Genomic DNA, 22,559 nt, shown 5'->3' with positions numbered 1-22,559 from the left:
CAATCTTTTATTTCAATCATGAAATAAAATTGAAAGTCAATAATCAAAAAACTGAACACAACCATATTCATTTAAAAATGAATATCCATGTAACATCTACAACAATATCCATAGAATAGCTAAAAATCTATTGATTTTTATGTTGTATGCAAGTAGTTAGTAAAAACTAAACCAAAATACCTCAGAATTATTTGAAAGAAAAAAAAAGATAGAACAATTCAAAAAACAAAAGGGAAACAACCATATACAAAAATATAAATGATTAATAAACTAGAAGTCTGTTACGTAAAAAATAAAATAAAGAAAGAACTGGTTAATAAATTATCTAGTCCTCCCTGCTAAAGGAAGTGGTGCTCCCTTAGCGTGGGAAGCAGGAGCAGAGTGGCAAGTGGGGATGGGAGTCGGGGAGGGGCAGTGATTTTATAGAGGAGGGCCCTGCCAAACACCATTTTAACCAGGTCAACATTAAGAGTCATAAACTGGGAATTCCCCAGCAGTCCAGGGGTTAGGACTCCGCGCTTTCACTGCCTAGGGCCCAGGTTCGATCCCTGGCCAGGGAACTAAGAACCCACAAACTGCAAGACGTGGCCAAAAAAAAAAAAAAGTCATAAATTACTTTGATAGTATAGGTCCTTGATATGATGTGATTGAAATGTGATAAAATTCCCCCAGTAATCCTCCTCCAAAAAAAATACAGAAACCCAAGATAATCATAAGAAAAGCATCAAATTCCAATAGAGGGGCATCCTACAATATACCTGACCAGTATTCCCCCAAACTGTCAGATTTCTATACAAACTTTTGGTCAAAAACGAGGAAAGCCTGAGAATCTGTTACAGCCAAGAGAAACCTAAGGAGACATGAAAACTAAATGTAATTTGACATTTTAGATGAGATCTTGGAACAGAAAAAGGACGTTGGGTAAAAGGTAAGGAAATCTGAACCAATGATAGGCTTTAGTAGACAATAACATATTGACATTGGTTCACTAATTGTAATCAATATACCATGGGAATTAAGATGTTACTAATAGGGGGACATGTGAGTGGGGTCGGGTCAATACTCCCTGATCCACGTGCTCAATGTTTTGTAAGTCTAAAACTGTCCAAAATTAGGTATTACTAAATATAATATGGTAAATAATAAATAAACAGGAGAAGGCATCAATAAACAATATTAGAATGAAAAAGATTAGAAACATAATCTGAGTCTTGGAAACAGTCTACAATACAACACACTATAAACCAAATGATTCTATGAACCACTATGTGACAATTTTTTAGAGCACTTTTTAAAATATTTTAAATTATGAAATATAAAGTGTTCACAGAAATCTGTAAAGCATATATGTACAGTTCAACAAATAACTATAGAGTGAAAAGAAGTGGAGCCACTACCCAGGTCAAGAAATGCAACATTGCCAGGCACCTGGCTGCCTGACTTGTGCTCTTTTTCCCAGATTACAGCCCCTTCTGCCTCCTACACTAACCTTATCCTAACTATTCACGTAGTAATTTTGGTAAACATTATAAAATTAAAACTCTGTCCATTTTTGAAAACTTCATATAACCTTGAAGAAACACAAATGTATTTATGTACTTTAGTGTATTTTTGGTGTATTTTTTCATCATTTACGCCGTTGCATGCAGCTGGACTTTTCTGTTTCAGGGCTGTAAAGTATTCAACCATATAAACTTTCTATTGTAGATGGGGCTTTGGGTTGTTTCCACTTTTGGCCTCTTACAAACAGCGTTGCTCTGGAACTTCCCTGACGCCTATACTGGCCATAGAATATGTAAACTGCAAGTTGCCAGATGTTTTCCACACATTTTACCAGTTTACGCACTAGCTGCGTGCAAGGGTGTTCATCGCCCCTCACTTTTGCAGAACTTTGGTGATTTTCTGCCTTTTTAGTTTTCGCCGATCAGGTGAGGGAACAGGGGTACCTCATAATGATTTGCATTTACTTGGTTCCTAATAGGAGTGAACCAATTTTCTGATGATTATTGGCTGATTGGAGGTGCCCCTTCAGGAAGTGCCTCATCAAGTGTTTTGTCCATTTTTCTGCTGGGCTGTCTGTCTTGGTAGTAGTTATATGTTCTGCTTATTACTTCTTCACTGGGTATGAGTAATGCGATATCTGTTCTCACTCTTTGATTTGTCTTTTCAATCTATTTTTCATTGTTTTTGATCCACAGAAGTTTCTCTGTACCTCTAACAGAACAAATATTATTAAAAATAGGTATTATATGGTGACTATTTAATGCCAGACACTGTTCAATGCACTGTGCATAGAATAATTTATTTATGCTTTATCTTCATAATGACCATATAAGGGAAATCCTATGAACCCTATTTCTCATATGAGGAAACCGCATCAAGGAGATATTAAGAAACTTGCTCAAGGTGACAGATCTAGTAAGTAGGGAAGTATTCAAACAAGAATCTCCAAGATGTTTCCTTAAAAGAAGAACAAAGCGGGGTGATTTCTCCTCTACCGAACTGTGGTATTTGAGCTGCAATGGACAAATGTATCTGCATACAGAATAGAGAGGCCAGACACAGACACATGGATATGTGGGAGTCTGCCTATGATGGAGGTAGCGTAGCAAACCAATGGGGAAGGATGGGCTATTCAATATGTGGTAGTGGCATTGGCACTATTTTGGGGGGTGGGTGGGATTGGAGCTTGACCTCATACCACTTACATAAATAAATTTGAGGTGCATTACAGATGGATAAAACACAGAATTTTAAGAGAAAATATTGAAGAAGGTCTTTATGAAATCAGGGTGGAACAATGGCTTAAAGAACCAAAAGCACCATGATGGGAACGTCTGATATATTTAAATGATTCCAAACTAATGACTGTGATGGTTAATTTCACATGTAGACTGGGCTAAGAGATGCCCAGATAGCTGGTAAAGCATCACTTCTGTGTGTTCTGCATGGCTCTTCCGGGAAGAGATTAGCACTTGCATCAGTAGACTGAGTAAAGAGCACCTTCACCACTGCAGGTGGGATCACTCAAACCACTGAGAGCCCAAATTCAACAAAAGAGCAGAGTAGGGGTGAATTTACTCTCTCTGCCTGAGCAGACGCATCCGTCTTCCCTTGCTTTGGGACATCTAACATGGGCACTCCAGGTTCCCAGGCTTTCGAACCCAGACTCAACCATATTCCCCGTTCTCCATCTTGCAGACGGCCTACCTGACAGATCGTGGGATTCCTCAGCCTCCATAACCAAATGAATGAGTTCCTCTAATAAGAGCTATACATATATCTCCTATCGGTTCTATTACTCTGAAGAACCCTGATTAATACTATGACGTAAAAAATTAAAAGAATTTACAGTCTAGGAGAAGTTTGTCATCATACATGAAATAGACAGTGAATTAGAATCCTGAATATCATATAACTTCTACATAACAACAACAAAAAATAGTCAAACCAAAAAAAGTAGGCAGAGCTTTAGAGTAGGTAATTCAGAAAAGAGGAAATCCAAATGGCCAATAAATACAAGAAGATGTGCAGGATCACTAGCAATCAGAGAAGCTGCTCTCTGCCCATTTTGATTAGGTCTGACAATATAAAAAAGTGGGTCAAGATATGGAGAAAGCAGAACTCTCCCACACTGTCAATAGAGGTGGAAATTGGAGGGCAAGCTGGCTTTTCCTAAAAAGTTAAAAGTGAACATAAACATAACCCAGTAATCCTATATAGAAAGCTGTTCTGTAAAGCATTGTTTGAAAGAATAAAGATTTGGAAATAACCCTATTGTCAATCAGCAGCAGAACGAAAATAAAATAAATTACCCAGATCTAGTGGACTTTGCTGAACTAACTAGGGAATATAGACAAGAAAGTCTTTAGATCTTGTAACTGTAATATTGACTTTTTAAAAAGGTGATGGTGGGGGTAAGTTGTTAAAACCACACAACATACTACTTTCGGATTCGTAGCCTTTTGTCTACAAACTTGATGAATGTACACTAGACTCGTGATTGTTGTTTCTCAGAAGTGGAGAGAGGCCTAGGGTAGATAGTGGCAGTGAGAACAAAGGTGGCTCTATCCTTGCTTTTATGTAATTGTCATTGTTAATATCCCTTGCTTTTCCAAGATTAAGTATAGCAACAACTTACTGGACATGGAAGAACAGCTGGATCTGGGCATCATTTCTTGAGAAGAGTGGTCCAGATTCTGAGTATCCAAATTGAGTGTGTCAGTTGACTTGAAATAAAATAGAATTTTCAATACAATTGCTTGATGAACCCCCTTCATTACCACACCCAGCTCCTGATCCTTTCAAGAAGACTAATTTTTTTTTAATGGAAGTATAGTTGATTTGCAATATTGTGTTAGTCGCAGGTGTACAGAATAGTGATTGTTATATACATATTTTTTCAGATTACTTTTCATAATAGGTTATTACAAGAAATTGAATACAGTTCCCTGTGCTATATTGCAAATCCTTGGGGTTTTTTTGATTTGTTTTTGTTTGTTTTGTTTTTTTGTGCAAATCTTTGTTGCTTATCTGTTTTCTGTACAGTCGTGTGTATCTGTTAATCCCATACCCCTAATTTATCCCTCCCCTGCTCCCTTTCCCCTTAGCTAACCACAAGTTTGTTTTCTATGTCTGTGACTCTGTTTCTGTTTTGTATATAGATTCACTTGTATTGTTTTTTAGATTACACATATAAGTGATATATTTGTCTTTTTCTGTCTTACTTCCTTCAATTAGTATGATATTCTCTAGGTCCATCTATGCTGCTGCAAGTGGCAATATTTCATCTTTTTGTGGCTGAGTAATATTCTACGGTATGTATATACCACTTCTTCTTAAACCAATCATCTGTTGATGGGCACTTGGTTTGTTTCCATGTCTTGGCTATTGTAAATAGGGCTGCTGTGAACACTGGGGTGCATGTATCTTTTCGAATTAGAGTTTTCGTCTTTTCCGGATATACGCCTAGGAATGGGATTGTTGGATCATAGGGTAGCTCTACTTTTAGTTTTTTAAAGCAACCTCCATACAGTTTTCCATAGTGGCTGAACCAATTTGCATTCCCACCGAAAGTGTAAGAGGGTTCCCTTTCATCCACACCCTCTCCAGCATTTATTATTTGTAGACTTTTTGATGATGGCCATTCTGACAGGTGTGAGGTGATACCTCTTTGTGGTTTTGATTTGCATTTCTCTAATAATTAGCGATGTTGAGCATCTTTTCATGGGTCTGTTGGCCATTTGTATATATTCTTTTGAGAAATGCCTACTTAGGTCAAGAAGACTAATTTAGGAACCAGTATACTGGTAAAACTAAACTGTATTTTTAATATTGCTTCTCTTTATTGGGCAAAGGAAATTTTGTTTCAAGTATAAAAGTGAGTGAAAACATAAGGAGTATAGTGGAAGAAATATTTTCTGAAGTTTATTTTTGTCTCTTGGCCTTCAAAACCCCCAATTTTGTTATCCTAGGCTATTTAGAGCGTGTTTCTGCCAGGAAGAGATTGTGATATCCCTGAAATATAACAAGGAAAATTTCAGATTCTAAAATTTAAAATAGCAATATGAGCCAGGCTACTGTCTTCATAGAGATTTTTCAGAGTTCCCTTATTTGTCTGCACTGCCATATCAACAACTGACCTAAATGAAAGGAGCAAAAGCCCTCAAGATCTCAGTTACTTATCACATGAAAGTTTACTCCTTGCTTATATGAGATCTACTATGGTCCAGTTGCTCTCCAGGGCTTTTGCCTTCCAAGTAATTCCAGTCTGCTTCCATCATGTGGTTCCACCATCTCAATACAGGGCTTAATAATCTTTCCAGCCAAGCATGTCACTGCCATCCTCCACTGAGGAATCTGAGTTCAGTCTCTCAGCTTCAGTTTTCCACAGAATATACTACCACACAGTTGCCTAGCTGCATGGTGATAGGGATGAGATATGGGCTTTTGCTACTCCTCTATCAGAACTTCAAACAAGCCTAACTTTTTCGTTACTCATGCCTTTAATTTTACATGGTGCTTCAAATTCCAGAATCTTACTGAACTTCTGTAGGGGAGAGCTGGAGGGAAGAGAGATGTGGTTTCATTCTCTGAAATGTTTCCTTCTGCATCCAAACTATCATTTTCAATTTCCAGAATTTATTCTGAGTTTGGCCACTTCTGTGCATCTTCAACGCTATGGCCTAAGTCAGTAACCATCAATTCTCACCTGCATTACTTAGATGTTCTAACTACTTCTCCTGCCCCCAAGGGGTCCACAGAACAATTAAGGTGATTAGTTAAATATGTAAAGTATATCATGTCAAGTGCTGTTTTAAACTTCCAATGCCTTCTCATTTCAAGTTGAAAAAAACTCAAATATTTAACATGAGCTACAAGGTCTTGCATACCCTTGATCCTGCCTCTCCCTTCTCAGTGCCCGAGACACAAATGAGCTTCCTCTCTATGCACACAAAAACACCAAGCTCTATGTTAGGGCTGTTACACTTGCTGTTTCATCCAAGTGGAAATCAGCTCTGGACCTTCCTTCTTGTCATTTGGGACTCAGAAAGGTCTCCTGCTCTATGAAGTATTACCTGACCACCGGAACCACACTGCCCATTCTGCACTAGCATCCCATCCCCTTTAATCTCTTCACAGAACATATGCCCACTTGAAATTGTCTTGTTCCTTTATTTGTGGATTGGTTTATTGGGATGTATCAATTACTTAACCATGTGAAATATGCATACAGCATTGAGAAGGCAGTGGAGACTTGCAGAGAAGATTTTCACATGCTGTCACATTTTGTCCTCTGTTTGCTCATCTCTCCTAGCAACTTGGATCAGCCAAGTGCCAGGTGATTTCCACCAAGTCATCCTTCAGATAGGGCTGCAAATCAAATCCCCCAACCCAGCCAGCCAGCTGGAACCCAACATCAACCCCAAACTCACTCACCAACATCACTCAAGGGAACAAGCTCATAAAAATAAGTTTTGCTTGAAATGTTTTGATATAATTATTAAGAAAAGTGCAGGAAAAACGACCACCTCTCAGTTGACTGACTGAACAACACAAAAAATAAAGTCAGATTTTAACATTCTGGTTACCTTTAATATATTTAATAAACTCAGATTTTAAGATTCTGGTTACCATACTGGCAGAGAACACATTTTAATACATCAAAGACTCGGAGAGATTATCAATTATTATCTTAGTCTCTACTGACCTAATTGGTCAAAAGGGCCTAGTTTGGCAAGAAAAGCGGGAAGGGAAGGGGGAAGAGGAAAAGGAGAGAGACTGGAGAGTAATCAAAGCCCAGGGTTCTTTAGAAGTTCAGCAGCATCCAGAGCTGGCCCACAGGATGGGAGTGTGAGGTAGATTGGGCTCTGGCGACCTCAGCAGGACCTAGTTCCCAGAGATACTAGAGTGTCCAGTGCATGAAACCTCAGTTTGTGACACAGGAGTTAGCAGTGTCCAACGATTCCAGGATCTGGAAGGAAGAACAAACTTTGGAGAATTTGGTAAACACCACGGACCCAGCACGTCCAGCGGCAGCACAGGAGGCACTCTCACGCAAGGCTAGTGACCTGCAAATACCCAAAGCTCTGAAATGGAAATATGACCCGTCTCAAAGGATCCCCACGCAAGAGCAGTGGGGTAGAAAGGCATCCCCTGGGCTTAGGGGACAGGGCCACAACCACAGCCAGAAGCCGTGGCGGGATGCTGGAGCCCAGGGCTGAGCGGGGCGGCGCTGTCCGGCGAGGGTGCATCCACAGGCAGGGGCTGAGCCTCTGGGTCCTGAGCTGTGTCTACCGAAAGCCTCCTCTTAGCCCTGGGGGGAGCAGCTGGTTCCTGAGTGCCCTGTTCCCAAGGACGACGACGAGGGCCACATCTTCCAGCTGGGTGGCGATCCGGGGCGGATGGACCTGGGGTCGGCGGCTGGGTCGGGCCGGGCTCCGCGGAGGTGCTGGTGGCCGCGTCCCTGAACTGGGCGGCAGAGCAAGAACCCCGGGCCGGCGAGGGGCGCCGGCACACAGCACGCACAGGGACTCGGTGGCGGGTCCCACCGCCCGCGGCTACAGCCCTACGGGGGCGCAGAGCGCGGCGGGGCAGGTGGTGCCTCGTGGCGAGAGCGGCTCCCAGGGACGCGCGGACCTCCCTCCAGGCGTTCAGGACCTGGCTGTCCGGCGCCGTGGGCTGCGTGTGGTCCACCACGATCCGGTCCTGCCCGCCTTTCCACAGCTCGTAGCGCTCCGGTTGCAGGATGCGCACGAAGGCGTCCATGGAGAAGGCGACCCGGGCCTCCCCGCAGCTGCACTGCGAGGCCACTTTGCCATAATCGATCCAGCGCGGGCAGGCGAAATTGATGGCTTCCGCGCAGTTGAAGCCATGGTTGAAGCCAGAGTGGTAGCCATAGGGAAAGGTCACGATGAACTCTCCAGCCTCCTGAGTGATCCGATCGAAGGGGATGCCGTTGTCCTTGAGGACCGTGGGCGAGATGAGAGCCACCTTGTGCCGCAGGAAGGCCTCACAGCCCCGCGCGCTGCCCGGGAAAAGCTGCCTGGCCAGGCGTTCCAGGCGCCGGCCGTGCTCCGGGGGCACCGCGTACCAAGTCTTGGGCTCCCCGAAGTGCAGGTAGTTGATGCTGTAAAGGTCCATGTCCTCCGTGTGCCAGGCGAAGGCGGTCTTCCACATGCCGAAGTACAGGTAGGGGGTGTTGACGCCTTCGATGACCACTCCGCACTCCTGCTCCAGCAGGTCCTGAAGGGTTCCCAGGTGTCCAAGGTTCCACTGCTCCGTGTTTTGATCGAATAAGGAGCCACTGACGTCCGCACCATATACTGGTGAATCGTAGAGGCGTGTTTTCCAATATTTTCGCTCCAGCTCCTTAAAATCAAAGTGTGCTGGAGTCCGGTATTTTTCACTCTTTGCTAAGTGGTGGTACTCACCCACGGTCATGGCTTTCTTCTTTTTGTGGTATTGAGTAAACACACCTGCCTGCCCAGAAGTCACCTGCTGGAGGGGAGCGGCTATTAAGATGTCATTGATATCATCATAGGTCTGTCTGGCTTTCCAGTCCTTGGGTGGAATGATCTTCGCCACGCCTGCTCGGTGTGCACCTTGGGATTCCATATAAGCAATGTATTTATCGAAATCATTAAACTCTTCTTTGGTTGGATGAAATACCATTATTCTACAACTTGGGTTCTGGGCCCAGTTGGACTTAGACGTCATAGCTTTCATTAATAAGCAGGAAACTCCCAAGTTTTGATTTATGTTCTGGATAGGTGAAGATGCTGGGAAACAGTACTTTTTCAAAAATGGGTTGGAGTATATCAGCAGGAACCCCCAGTAGACTTTAATGCAATGAGTTGATAATATTTCTTAGGCTTGCTGATTCTCCAGGGGACTCCACGCTGGGCAGAAGCCTTGCTCAGGACTGGTGCTGGCTGAGCCTGCAAGTGTCTGATGTCCTTGGTTGACACTTGGCTCTGTCCTCTTGAGATCTAGTGAAACACCCAGCCCTGGCTGGGTATCCCAAATGTAGTGTCTTCAGGGCAGTATTGAACAAAAAACCTAAAAAAAAAAAGAATAGAGACAGGTTGAAAACTAATGTTTGGAAATATTTACTCGGGAACTACAAAGAAAACACCACCATGGACTATAATTGCATATTCAAATAAAGGGTAAAATTTCATAAGATTGACAATACAAGAAATGGTGTTGTTGTGAACAATGGAAATTCTTGTACTCTAGTAAGGAGAATGGAAATCGTTCCATTCACTTTGAATAACTATTTGGACAGTATCCACTAAAATTGAACTTACCCATGTGCTATGATTCATGCCTAGGATATGTGTATGTCTGTGCAATGAAAGTCAAGTCCAAGAGTGTTCAGAACAACATGATTTCAGAAGCCAAACACTGGGAACAACTCAAATTCCAGTCAACATTAGAATGGATAAGTACATTGTAGTATATTCATACAATGGAATATAATACAGAAATGAAGATAAACAAGAACTACATGAAAATATAAGAATAATTCTATAAACATAATACTGAGCAAAATTATCTGGACTCAAAAGAATACCTATTCTATGCTTCCATTTAGATAAAGATAAAAAGGTACCTATAAGATGATGATATTTTTTGGTACCAATGTAATCTATGTTAGAAGTCAGAGTAGTGGTTACCTTTGTGAAAGAGAGAGGTTGTGAGTGGGGGTGTGAGGAAGTGTCTAGATTAATGTGAATATTCTATTCTGAACCCAGGTGCTGGTTACACACCCATCAGAATGGCTCATTGACATAATTCATCACGTTATGATGATTTTCACAAATTTCTGTGAAATAAATTTGTTTTAATGTATTTAAATTATTTAGATAAATTTAAAATTATAGTTTAGGGTGAAAAGCATTAAAACAGAATGATATCTTTCATTGTACCAAAAGGAAAAAGAAGGGTGATTGAAAATATATGAACTAAACATTCAATTGAAGAAGCTATAAAATAGAAGAAGAGAAAGAAGGGGTAGGAGTAAAAAAGTAACAAAGAATAAAGACAAAATTAACGAAAGAAAACACATACGAGACAGAGCACTGATGACCAAAAATATTCTTGGAAGAAATTAATGATAGCAATACACCATGGGCATAACCGAGCATAAGAAAGAAGGGGAAAATAAACCACTAGGAATGAAATAGTGCACAAAAGAATTTTTAAAATCTCGAAAGAGAATCTTAGGAGAAACTTGACAGCAACATTTTCAAAAGATAAGAGAAAAGAATAAATGTCTGGAGAGGAAACATATCCAAAATGGATGCAAGAAACACCAGAAAGCTTGAATAACACCCAAGTATAAGAGGCTGGTTCAAGATATGACCCCTGAAAGTCCAAGAGACACATCATTTTGCATGTGAATCTAGAAAACTTTCAAGAAACAGTTAACTCTTATTGTGCAAATTGCTTCCGAGTATAGAAAAAGTTGGAAAGCTACTCAGATGAGGCTATTCTGCTCTCTGATAGCCAAACGAAAAAAGGACAATAAAAAATAAAGCTACAGGCCATTTTTGTTTATAAGCATAGAGGAAAGCATAAAATGGAATGTTATCCAATGAAATGCAGCAAGATAGTAAAAGAATAATACATCCTGACCAAATAGAATGCAAGGATGATTGAACATTGGAAAATTTAATGATAAAATTCAGAATATTAACAAAGTAAATGAAAAATATCATCATCTTATAGGTACCAAAAAAGCATTTGATGAAATGGAAAATCCATTCATGATTTTAAAATTCTTACTTGCAAAGCATCAAGAGAAGCTTTTTTTTGTAAGATAAAGAATTTCAAGGTAAAAAATAGCAATGCTCATTCTTAACAGTGAAACAAAAGTAACATTCTCATTCAAGTTAGGAAAAAGAGATGCATCAGCATGAAAAGCTGCTCAATATCACTAATTATTAGAGAAATGCAAATCAAAACTACAATGAGGTATCACCTCACACCAGTTAGAATAGGCATCATTAGAAAATCTACAAACAACAAATGCTGGAGAGGGTGTGGAGAAAAGGGAACCCTCTTGCACTGTTGGTGGGCATGTAAATAGATAGAGCCACTATGGAGAAGAGTATAGAGGTTCCTTAAGAAGCTAAAAATAGAATTACCATATGCTCCAGCAATCCCACTACTGGGCATATACACAGAGAAAACCATAATTGAAAAAATACATGCACCCCCAATGTTCATTGCAGCACTATTTACAATAGCCAGGTCACGGAAGCAACCTCAATGCCCATCGACAGACAAATGGATAAAGAAGTGGTGGTACGTATATACAATAGAATATTACTCAGCCATACAAAGGAACGAAATTGAGTCATTTGTTGAGACGTGGATGGATCTAGAGACTGTCATACAGAGTGAAGTAAGTCAGAAAGAGAAAAACAAATATCGTATATTAACGCATGTATGTGGAATCTAGAGAAATGGTACAGATGAACCGGTCTGCAGGGCAGAAGTTGAGAGAGAGATGTAGAGAACAAACGTATGGACACCAAGGGGGGAAAACCGCGGCGGGGTGTGGGTGGTGGTGTGCTGAATTGGGCGATTGGGATTGACATGTATGCACTGATGTGTATAAAATTGATGACTAATAAGAACCTGCAGTATAAAAAAACAAACAAACAAACAAAAAACAACTAATACTAAACTTTTTTTGGGTTATTTGTATGGAAATATGTTAATATAAAGGTTTCAGACATTACATGAAATTTCCAGAAGTCTTATATCTTCTGGTCTAATGTTCTAAGTCATAATTCTAGTTATTACTTTAAAATGTATATCTCAGAAATAACAAAATTTCCTTGTCAATTGCATTATTATGAACTTTCATCCAATCTTTAACCGTGGTCATTTTCAAGTCTTTTGTCATTTACAGACAGTTCTGGGTGTACTCTGATGCTTTTGCAAAAATGTTCCTATAAAAGGGTTTCATCTTCAAGAAATTCATGGAAAAGACTCTGACAAGTACAGGTTTCTGGTAACTGACTATACTGCTGAACTGAATGAATAAGCATGTTCAGAACACTAATGGAAAACTGATGAATTCATAAAAGTGCTAACAAAAGATCAAGATGAAAAAACAATTAATTAGGTGGGACTGAGTCAACTTATGAGGATGATTTAATTTTTGTGACTTTCTGTTGGAATTAAAAAAACAAGAAATCCCACAAGGACTCAGAGGCAAAAAATATACAGATCAATTTCCACTGCCAAGTAAAGGAGTTGTTACAGTGCAGGATTACTGGACTGAATGTCAATATTATGACATAGTATGAGTGAGTTTCGTGTTGGGTAATTGCAATCGTTGCTTTTGTTGTGGTCCTCCATTTACAATGCTTGGTGTCAGTTTATTGATCCCTTATAAAAATAAAATACAGTGTGTGTGTGTGAAAAGAAAAAAAACATATTGAAAACAATGTGAAAAAAAATCTCACCATGTACACTCCACTTTCAACTTGAACTGTGTAGAGCAAATGTAATAGTTATGATTTAGGACAGAAAATATATGTGTACAAATAAGAAAACAAAAAAATAACCAAAGCAAACTATCTCATTAACCCAATTTCAAGTGCTCCCTTATTACTGTTTCCTAATCCTCTTAAGCGCCCCTAATTTCCACCATTCAAATATTCTCTCTCACTTTCCCCTGTCCTCAAACTTCAGGCGCACCTATTCCACCCCACTTAGAATCCTCCGAATGTCCGAAAAGTCCCTAAGTGATCTGGCCCACCAACACCTCTGGACCTCACCCCTTTCTACCCTGCTCCTTGCTCTCTCATTCCAAACACATTCCTGCCTGTGTCTCAAAAAAGGCCGGTATACTCTTGTGTGATGGTCTTTGCACCCAGGCAACTTTCAAGCCTCAGCCCAAACATCACCTTTTCAGGGAACTCTCCTCTGATTGTCTTGCTTTGGATAAAAGTAGAGACGATTTTCCTTCCAGGAAAACAGGTACTGTCTCAACAAAACATTTCCAAATGAAACTTGAACTGTTGGTCAGTACCCATGTATCTCTTCCAGATATACTCACATCAGCGCCATGGTAACTCCAACATTCCTGATTGCATCACAGTGGAATCCAACTGGCTCTTCCAACTGTCTACTAAAAGGCCTCCTTTTTAAAGTTATCAGCCCACAAAACACAGGTATTTTGCCTGAAATTTTTCCTTTAAGATTTCTTACAAGAAAATATATGGGATCTAACGGTTATACAAATTTCAGGGTCCTTTTAGTTACAGAGGGATTTCCCTGGGAAAACTGCCAGAATGGGAGGAGCTAGCACAGTTGTCAGGGCATTAAACACCACTAGTATTGGGTCAGCACAAGAACCAGGGAGAGGAGAAGAAAACCATGCTAAAGAAATCGGTGAGGAAGAGCTCAAATGCCTTTAGAGAACAAAGGCATTTCATCTTCCTCACCCTGTAGTCTCCCCAATAAGACTTTGAAAGATCAGCTTGCCTGCCATTGTTCCAAGTGATAGAAACTCCCCACATCTCCTATGGTCTGCAAGAGGTGCCCGAGGTCCCTATATCTTATCTGGGGTCCATTCAAGACAAGAGGAAGCTGGGACTGGGGCCCAATCCTCTACCAGCCCTCTCCCCAAAGAGGTCAGCACAATTTGGCTTCAACATAAAACATTTCTCCTTTGGATCTGGGATCAGGGACAAAAAAATAGCCAAGGAAGGGCTTGCTCTCTGTGACCCCTGCTGGTAGCTTTTGTAAGAGTGCATCAAAGGAATGTTTGCTGCAGACCCGAATACTGGTGGCAGGGGCCCTTTGAGTGAGCGGTAGTAGCTCTCTGTACCTCTGCCCTGGAGCCTCATGCACCATGGAACATGCAGAAGGTAGGTAATGGAGGATTAAAACACTCTTCTCTTTTTCCAACTTTAATGTCAAAGGGTAAAAGAAACAATCTCGAGGTCTCTATAGAATTTGTTGGTAATAAATGGTGGGGAGGGGAAGTGGTTGACAAGCTAGCTCATCCTTGAGGGAGTGTGACAAATGCAGTTAACTCAGCCTCTAAAGTTTGGGTGGAAGTCAAATAATCTCTCTCTTCCTATTCCAGAGACACCTGATGAGCACTCAAGGGTCTTGGGGATAGATTGTTATGAAGGAGAAGCATTGTTCAAACATGACCCTAGATGTTCATCCTAAGATGCCTGAACAATAGGCTAGCCTAGACTCCTTCCATGACTGGAGGGCTATAGCATCCAAAAGGGCCCAAGGTCCCCAGGCGCCTCCTAACGTACAGGGCTACTGGCTTTCCCGGAGAGCTCCTGTAAACGGCTGGCATGATATCTAGGCCGCTTAATTCCCCAAGCAGTCCGAAGCTCCCTTTCCTAATAAGGTTGCTGACTTCAAAGGCCTATATGAAGGAAGAGCACTGGGGAAGGGGCCTCCACTAGAACAAAACCCTCCTCAACATGGGATGCGTCTCCATGTAGACGCTGAGGAAATGCAGAGCCGATGTGTGCCTTGGTCTTGATGTGTTTCCTGAACTCATATTGTATGACTCTGTGGAATTTTCCTCCATCGACAAGGGGACCCAAAAGATGGGCAGAAAGCAACTAGTAAGGTTTCATCAGGGTTAGGCTTTTCCAGCCATGTGTATCTCAAGGAGAGAGGAACAAGTGTCTTGATGGATTGGATGGAGGGATAAGAGAGTGATTAAAATGATGGACCAGTAAATTTATCCTGGGTAAAAAAGGAAATGAGAACATGATGGCAATGATGGAGAATGAAACAGTGCTTGATTCATGGGCTGAAAGTCTCCATTAGGTGAAATACTTTTATTAGAACCCTAGGAAATGTGAGCTAGCAAGAGAATGGGATGCTTGAAACATAGCTGGTACTCTCAGTATTCCCATTTTATGGAGGAAGAAACTGAGGTGTAGAAAAATTTATATTTAACTTCATAGCTTGTGTTCTCAAACTCTAGAGTTATTTTTGGGCTTGTCTTATCTTCCATATAAAACTGCTTTGAGAGCATTGTCTAGGTCTTGTTCATCATCAAATTTTCCAAGGGATCTTGGTACTCTATATGGTGCACACTCCAAACATTTTTATTAAAAAAGAAGTAACTAAAATCATTTGGCGCACACTGCAGTCTCTCTCCTCTTGGTTACACCCCATCTTTCTCCCTACTCTCCTATCTCAGGGGAAGAGAAGGTACTCCCCCTCTCCAGACCTAATCTTGCCATTTAAACTCCTTAAATTGACACCTCCCATGCATTCCAAAACTACGGTGAATTAAATGATCACTATCACCTCTGTAAAGACTTAAATCATCAGTCATCAGTCTGTTTCCTGATTTAAGCTACATCCTTTCTCTTACCTTCCTTTCAATACCGAACATGTCAAAACATAAGCAAAAATAATCTACCTTTACAAAAACATTTCCTCATCTCTCTCGTCTTCTGATTCTGACCCCACTTCTCCACTGAAATTGATCTCTGTCAATCATCACATTGTCTCCCAAGTGCGCCTCCATGGGTTACACTTTATCTCTCTACATCATTGATTGATGGAACACCTCCTTCCTCCTAAAATGTCTCTGACCTCTAGGGTACTGACAGTCTTCTCCGGTTCTTTTCTGTCTCCTTGGTTCCACTTCTTTTTCCACTATACAGATGCAGTCTTATTTCAAAGCTCAATTCTCATCTCTCTTTTAACTCTTTTTATTTCTCCCTTTCAATTTCCTTTTTCTGTTCATGGATTTCTTTAGTATCACACTCTGTCTCTTTAAAGATATTATTTATTGCCATAGCTTTCTCTAATAACACTGACTTTCTCCTGCATTTCTGATTTGCTTTTCCTTCTTGACTGGCCACTGAGCCCCTGAAAATCAACTTGTTTAGTACAAATTGATCATCTTGCTCCTGAAATTAACTTCATCCTTTAGAAATCTTTTTTTCTAAGAATGGGAATACAGTATCCTAGTTACCGTTGGCTATTACATCTCCCTCTCCCTAGACATATAGTCGGTGATGTCAGGGGATCCCACGACAGTCTACTGTGAGGCCCCAGGGACACCTGTATACCCCAGGGAGGCTTCCTGTGCTCTCCTTCCTTCTATAAGGACCCAAGGATCCAGCCTGCCTACCTCTCCTCCTTATAGCTGTCACCACTCAAGCTAGACCCTGAGGATCTACAAGTACCCGTCACCTGTATCATGTGATAATCTCCCCATCTCACTGTAATTTTTAATCTTAAAAATTCTTCTATAATGATTTTATTTAAAACTATATAAATATATAATCAAATTTTTCATTCTATATGAAAACTTCCTCTAGAGAAATGAAAAGAGAAGGATGAAACAATTTACAAGGAAAATTAATGTCAAAAATTTAAATACCATGCTAAGGGTCTTTCCCCTAATAAACCCTAAAATGCTGATTATGAATATCACAGAGGCCCTCATTTTTTATTGAATTCTTAATAGACAAGTAAAACAAGCCTTGAGTTGAGTATTTGCTTTTGTTTTTGTTTTTGTTGGCTTTGCCACGTGGCATGTGGGATCTTCGTTCCCTGACCAGGGATCAAACCCGTCCCTCTGCAGTGGAAGCACAGAGTCCCAACCACTGGACTGCCAGGGAAGCCCCTGTATTTGTTTTATAAACTAAATTATTTCCTTTTTACATTTCTAAGAATCCTAGGAGGTATGCGGCCGGGCTACCATCTATATAAAATAAATAATCTAGGTACACATTAACCTTCAGATATTGAGCATCCAAAGGAAACACTCTGATTCTGTAAGTGTAACTCTGTGCTCAAATCAAAACTTCTCAGAATTTGCTGGGTACAATTACGGTGATCCTTCAGTGCTCCAGGCAAATGTCTTCTCTACGGGTCTCAGATGGTTGCTTTTACTGTGAAACCGCCTCCATGTTTCTTTCAATTGGAGCCACAGGTACTAGTTGAGAATAAGTACCCTTACATTTCAGTTACTCTTCCATTTTACCCTTATTCTTGGTATCCCCAGTAACACAGAAATTCTTCCTCTAAGGAAACTTGACAATTCTGACAATTGAAGAAAAGAATTTTTATCAGAATGATTAGACTTGATGGATTTCTGGATATTAGGAGTCTTTCAAAAATAATTCCACTAAGCTTTCCTGGGGTGTGTGTGTGTGTGTGAGTGTGTGTGTGTGTGTGTGTGTGTGTGTGTGTGTGAGTGTGTTTTAAACTGGGGAAGGTAAGAAGTGAAGTAAGTTTAATAAGTCCTCTCACTGTGGCCATTGTCCCGATTGCTTATTGTACAGATTGCTCAACAATTTCAGGACAGCAGGAAAGCCTTCTTGTATTTCATGTTCCGTGCATATTTCAAAGCTATTCTTTCAAATGAGGATTGTTGACAGAATGCCTCAGACGTTAGCCATTGTTTCCGCTGACAGCCAATATCTAAATGCTGTGTTTAATAAATTTCTTCTCACATTAGAAAGTCTACTTACCGTTTATTGAAAATAATTATAACCATCATATTTGATGGCTGAATAAATTCTATTGGATGGAGATATGTGACTCAACTTTCCCCCTATTATTGGACAGTTATTTTGTTTTTTACTTTTCCACAAGTTTTACTAATCCCTTATAAATATCCTATATTTCAGTACCTGGATCAGTATATTTGGTAAAATATTAGTGAAATAATGAAATTCCTTGGATTAGATAACTAGAAATGGAATTACTGCATTGCAAGAGTTAAACATTTAAAATCCATAACATGTATTTCCAAAACTTTCCAGAAACATATCACTTTTCATCCTCACCATTAACTTTGCTCTGAAAAAAAATCTTTAATAATTTGGTAAGAAAATTATTGTGAAAAATTTTGGTGAAAAAGTGTAGCTCAAGTTTTAATTTATACTTCTTAGATTACAACTAAGATTGACTTGTTTTTCTTCAATGAATGCTAGCCATTTGTATTGCTTCATATCCTTTGCCCATGTTTCTCCAATATGGTTCTAGTGTTTTTTCTCATCTACTTACATGAACATTTTATATATTATGTGACTATCTGCATATTTTACACAGTATATGAACATTTTACTTGTCATGTGAATATTTTCCATATTAAACCCTTTGTTTAATCTGTTCATAGATTTTTCCCAGTTTGCCATTTCTTTAATTTATATTTAATTTTAATTTTAAATGGTTTTCACATATATTTCAGTTTAATATATTAAAATGTTGAGTCGGTCTTTTCCTTTGTAATGCCTTTCATGGCCTTTATGTTTAGAAAGTTAGAAAGTTATTTGCCCATCCAGAGACAGATAAATATTCTCTTATGGGGTTTTTCCTTTTTATATGTTAATTGTACTTTTAATTTTGATTTTAATTATACCTTTAATTCTAACTGGGGTTTTGGCTTTGTTTTATTAACTTGTTTTATTGTTTTGTGAGTGTGGTACGAGGAATAAGGGAGATGTAAATATGATTCCTAGGCCTAGTGTGCTGTGTTCCTCTCTATTAGTTTATAGGAGCTTTTCTTTGTCCCAGTGCTCTTAAATGTTTTCCGTCTCAAAATTCTGGTTCTTTAGTTTTATGAAAGCTTTTTAGTTACCTCTTTGACAACTTCCTCTAGTTTCTCCCTCTGTACATTAACTCCTGTATTTGGATATCACACCTCATGGACCGGACCTCCAATTTTTGTGTCTTTTCTTCTTCCAATTTTCTATCCCTTTATGACTATGCTTTACCTTCTGAAATTTTTTCTCATCTTTATCTTGTAAACCTACTTCTATTGTCTTTTTCATTTCTCCTATCAAACTTCTAATTTTTAACAGCTCATTTCTGTCCCCTTAGCTTTTTCAAGTGTACATAGCTTCCTTCCCTGTCCCCCACCATTGTCCTCTTTTTGTTTCACAGGTGCACTTATTTCATCTCTCAGAAAATACTAAAACCAGACACATATTGAGAAAGCAAGCTTCATGTAATAATCCTTATGCTTAAAATTGACATTGCAATCTAGTATTTCTGTTGTCTTCTATTTTGTTCCCTTTTAAAAAATATGCTGCTGGTAACCCACAAAGTTGTTTCTATGACCCACTAATGGCTCATGTCCTGCAGTTTGGAAAGAAATATTCTATAAATCATGTTGAGGCTTTTGATCTTTCAATGGCCGAGACACAATCACATTTGCTTTCTGGGCAGAAATGGGCAGACTGGAGTGGCCTAGAATGAATGAAGGAAAACATGTATAAAGATCCAGATGAGAGATGGTAGCTTGGAGTGGGGTGGTGGTTGAGACAGAAGCAGAGTGCCTACTAGGGTGCCTTCACTCACATCTTCTTACTTAATCTTATTTCCTCAGTGTGCCACGTGGGGAACTGGACCAGAGCGTTCAGATGCTTGTCCAAGATGGCATAATCAGTGAGTCCTGAGCCAGATTTGAGCCAGGCCCGTCTGCTTCCTAGACCTGGCCTTTCCTCTAAGTCACAGCAAATCCATGAGGTGAGCCTATAAAACAGGAGAGAAATTGTCAGAAGAGCACATTTTGGAGCTTAAGAACCAATTCCTTGGAGGCTTCAATACCTGAAAAGGTTGACTATGTTTGGGCCCTGAAATGAAACCAAATTTATTACTTAATTAAAAAAAAAAACAAGACACATACAGTGTGATGTCACAGTAACAACTAGACTTGGAGTCCCCTTTGATCTGGAGTTGATGACCCTGGTCACGTGGTACTTGTCCCTCCGCCAGGTCATCCTTACCCTTGTACACCTCTGCCATGTCCTCCATGGCAGACTGTGAGGATTACGGTTTTCATGGGCTTTTTTAATATTTATGTTACTATCTAGGATTATACATGTTCCCCAATGTCGATTCATGTTGTCAACTCTAAACACAATTAAACAACTAGAAATCAATCCCTCTGTTTCTCATGTTCTTTATACATGCTCTATTATGCTGCTTGTCATGTAAGGGTATTAATCACTCCTCTGTCTGTCTTCTCTACTAGATCATGTACTTCGTGGGACAGGGGGGTCCCTTCTTAATCTCTGGGTCCAATTGGCCACCACAGAGTCTGGAGTAATAGATGTCAAATTTGATAAATATGTTGTGTTTGAAAAAATTCAGAATATAAAAATAAATTCTCAGATTTTATGACCAAAGCATTTATATGATTTTAATTCACTGTTTTTCAAACTTTCTTATTCCCTGCCTCCCCCTTTGATAAGCATAACTATCTCTGCCACTACTCCCCCAACCCTTCGGCAAATTCGAGTTTTTCCCCAGACCCTTGTCAGTGACCAACACGCACATAACACAGAACATTTGCACATCACACAGACAGGGCGATTTTGTCTACTTTAGTTCCTTTTAGTTTATAGTACAAACAAGAGAGCTTCTTTTTGTTTGCCTGCTTTCCAAAGAGAAGTTATATGATGATATTGAGTTTACTTTTGCAAATTACAAATGTCCTCACCCCAAGATTCTAGAACACAGTATCTCATGGGAGTACCTTGATCTAATTAAAGTTTTTGCTGACAGCTCATTCTAGGGGAAGCCTGTCTTTTACAGCATCTTTATGAGCGATAATTCACTGTCTGCATTTGATCACCTCTGGTCCCTTTTCTTTGCCACTGATGCTCTTCTCCTGGGGACGAGGTTTCAAACCAGATCCTCTTAGGCCTCTGCACTCACACCCATGCCAATCCAACATCTTTCGGTAGCTGTCAGCAAAGATCTGAAGGGGAAGAATACTGGCTGATGTGGAATAAAATGACATTCTACTTGGATTTCAGTGGTTTGGTTAATTCTGTTCCAAGCTGTTTGAAGACATGAGTCAAATTCGACTCTTCTCCAGCCCTGCAGCCCTCACCACCTCATCTCTCATACCTAGGTTTTCATCCCTTCATCCCTGCCAATCCATTCTGCAGCTGGAGTGACTTCCTAAAATAAATCTGAGGACTTCATCCTACTCTTACAGCCCGTCAATCGCTCTCCATTTGCCTTAGGATGAAACCCTGCTCCCTACCTGACCCCCAAAACAACTGAGATCTGATCCCTCCCTCTTGGGCCTCACCTCTGGCCTGTGCCACCTGGCCATCTATGCTCTGAGCAGTGCTATTCAACTTCTTGCAGTTTCTACCACAGACAGTGCTCTCTCTTGTCCCTGAGACTTTGCATCGTAAAATACTTCCCTTGGCCTGGAATTCTCACCTTGTAATCCCATCCCTTCATCTCTTTCATTAAGCTTTTTTGTTTTTAAACACAATAGGGCTACACATTAATTCCTCAGGTATCCATCTTCCTAACAAGCATGTTCTCACTCGCCCCTTGCCCTCCTCCTGCCCTACGTGAGGTTAAGGGCCCTTTCTGATTGTGCCTTTTATTTTTGCAGCTTGTGGGATCTTAGTTCCCTGACCAGGGATCGAACCCAGTCCCCCTACAGTGGAAGCATGGAGTCCTAATCACTGGACCACAAGGGAATTCCCTGATTGTGCCCATTAATCCCAGTGTTTCCCCTGTATCTAATTGCTGCCTTCCCCCTCAGACATAAACACAGTGCCTGCTATACAGTAAGTATTCAATACATTGAGTAAATAAATGAATAAAAGAAAGGGGAAAAAACCCCTCCATGAAATTTCATTTGGAGTCTCATGGCTCTAGTTCATTCATTCATTTTCAAAATGTTTTTAAAACATCTACCATGAGCACTGGCTAGATGCCGAGTGTTCAGGGAGGAACGAGGTTAGACTTGGTCCCTCTTTCATGCCAGCACCTCGCAGGGCTCCATGGCTAACCAGAAAAGAAAGCAGAAGTTAACTCATGCTCTGCCTTAGACAGGGAAGGGCAATGCTGGGGAACGTTCATGCCACGAGTGAGTTCTGTAACGTAGACTTCATGCTGTGTCACCTCTAGCCCAGGGCAAGACAGATACACAACTTTGTACCACAGAACTTCAAGTAGGTAGGGAAGACAGACAGACAGACCAGACAAAGGAGTTCCGATACAGTGTGAGAAGTGCTCCTTAAGTGAGCTATGTGGTATGAGGGCAGAGA

General features: G+C 40.3%; 1 long non-coding RNA gene and 1 pseudogene across 2 annotated transcripts in view; both read right to left on the bottom strand.

Moving 5' to 3' along the window:
* Nucleotides 1-22,559, bottom strand: part of LOC309636721 — a 939,587-nt gene that overhangs the window by 600,550 nt on the left and 316,478 nt on the right. The window lies entirely within an intron of this gene.
* On the bottom strand, nucleotides 7,663-9,228 carry LOC309668027 (lysine-specific demethylase 4D pseudogene; annotated as a pseudogene). Its single transcript has one exon. The product of its transcript is annotated as a lysine-specific demethylase 4D pseudogene (transcript).

The sequence above is a fragment of the Balaenoptera physalus genome, assembly GCF_965194825.1.
Source record: "Balaenoptera physalus genome assembly, chromosome: 10".
NCBI lineage: Eukaryota > Metazoa > Chordata > Mammalia > Artiodactyla > Balaenopteridae > Balaenoptera > Balaenoptera physalus.
Note: the sequence above shows the minus strand (reverse complement) of the source record. Positions and strands in the feature narration are given on the sequence as shown.